The sequence below is a fragment of the Peromyscus eremicus genome, chromosome 23 (genome assembly GCF_949786415.1).
Source record: "Peromyscus eremicus chromosome 23, PerEre_H2_v1, whole genome shotgun sequence".
Classification (NCBI taxonomy): domain Eukaryota; kingdom Metazoa; phylum Chordata; class Mammalia; order Rodentia; family Cricetidae; genus Peromyscus; species Peromyscus eremicus.
In genome coordinates, this window is record NC_081438.1 from 30115034 (window position 1) to 30117533 (window position 2500).

The window sequence follows — 2500 nt, forward strand, 5'->3', positions numbered from 1 at the left end:
AGGCATCAAAGAGGCGCTTGTGCCCAGCTGTCCTGGTTACATTCTTGGGCTAGGCTGAGTCAGGCTGTGGCGGTTGGTTTTACGGAATCACCAGAGAAGAGAGTCTCAATGAGGAACTGTCTGGATCAGGTTGACTAGCCATATGGTTGGAAACTGTCTTGACTGTTAGTTGGCCCAGCCCACTGTGGGTGGCGCCATTCCCTTGTTCAGAGCAGGACTGTAGGAGAGTAGAGGAAGTGAGCAGGGCGCTTTGCATGCATGCCTTCTTCTCTCTCTGTTCTTGACTAGGGATGTGATGCTACCAGCTGCTTCAAGCCTCCCTGCCCTGACTTCCCTGCAGGAACTGGCTGTAACCTGGAGCTGTGGACTAAAATAAACCCTTTCCCCTCAAGGTGCTTTTTGTCAGGGCATTTTACCACAGCCATGGAAAAGAAACCAGGGCAGAGAGCAGGTTGTTCTCTCTTCTTTCTTTATTAACCTGAAGCATTCTAACAAACAAAAGCAGGAAGGAGTTTGTTAGGTGTGAATTCTCTGTAGTTCTCCAAGGCTCCCTGGATCTTTCTGATATTCTGACTAGACCATCAGAGGTGACCAGGACTCAAGGAGAGCTCCTAAGTGGTTCTGAGTCATTCCAGATTGTCCTCTCATCCCTCTGTGTCCTCCTTAGTGACCTTCCCTAGTCACCAAAGAGGAGCCTGTGTGCCTGACAGCTGACCATGTGCTGCCCAGGAGAAAGTACCCCGGATTGATCGTCAGTACTGTGTACTAACACATGTCAGGTTGTCATGGTCTACCTTGTGAGATGTGTCATTAAAATAATAGAAATAAAGCCTGGTGTGATGGTGCATACCTGTAATTCCAGCACTCAGGAGTCTGGGGCAGGAGGATCACAAAAGACCAGCCTAGGATAGTGAGACTCTGTTCCAGAAACAAAACAAGGGGCTTGGGCGGTGTCTCACTGGGTAAGAGCTCTCGCTGCAGAAGCATGAAGACCTGCATTCAAATCCTCAGCCCCCATGTAAAAAGTTGGGTGTAGCCAAATAAAAACTCCAGCACTGTGGATTGTGGAGACAGGAGGATTGCTGGGTTTGCTGGCTGCCACCCTAGCTCCTAGTTCAGTGAGAGGCACTGTTTCAAGGGAGGAAAATGAAGAATGATGGGGTATAGGATGCCCATTGTCCTCTTCTGACCTCCACAGATGCAGGAGTGCACAAGTATACCACATACAACACACACACACACACACACACACACACACACACACACACAGCACATACACACACAGATACAAACATTAACACATACACAGACACAGACACACACATCAACATCCATACATACAGGCATACACATATACAAACACACACAGACACATACCTCATATACACACAGAAATACACACACAGCACATACACACACAGATACAAACATCAATCCGTATGTGGATGCACATATATAAGCACAAACACACATATCAACACCCATAACACAGGCATACGCACACACATGTATATATACAGACACATACCTCACACACACAGAGAAACACACATACACACATATATATACACACATAAACATATACTCACATATACCACACACAGACACACAGACGTACACGTAGATACATACCTCATATACACACAGAAACGTGCACACATACATATATACACACATATACCACACACATACACATCCCCACAATAATAATGTATACATGATTTTTAAAGGAAATGGCAATAATCTTGCAGTTATTTAAGGTCAGTTCCAGGGGGAAGGTGGATCCACTTCTGCCTGACCTGGAAAGCCCCACAGCTGCCTCATCTGGACCCAGCTACAGGATGTCTACTCACAGTGCTAAGCCAAGCTTGTCGCCTGGCTGAGCTGTCCTCACAGCTCACTGGTGACAGCCTCCTTTAGGGCTGAACCCAAGGCAACAGGCTCAGGTTTGAACAGGAAATCCAGACATCTGTGATGGAGACACACCTGCTCAGTTTACCTGGAATCCATCGGCCCCTCAGAACCAGGCAGCTTGTACCAGGACAGACAAGCTGGACCTTCCCCTCCGAAATGCTCATGTGCACCCCTATGGGAAGGGAAGTTCACCCACCCTTGGCCCTCATGTAGAGGCTCCTGAACCCTCAAAGGAGGCTCCCGTGTCCTGGAATTACTATCAATCCTCTGCTACAGAGAAAGGAAAGAATTCTGTTATCCCAGGGAAACCTTAATTGCTTCTCATTTAGCATTAAGAAATGAAATACACAAAGCTGGAGCTCAGTAGACAGGGTGCTTGTCTAGCATGGAAGGAACCCTGAGCTCCATCTCCATCTTCGCATAAGCCATGCAGGGTGGTGCATGCTGGTAACCCCGGCCCTTCAGAGGTGGTGGCGGAAAGATCAGAAATTCAAAAGTCATCCCTGGCTACATATTGATCTTGATGCCAGCCTGAGCTACAGGAGACCCTGTCTCAGAACAAAACAAGGGACTGGTGAGATGGCTC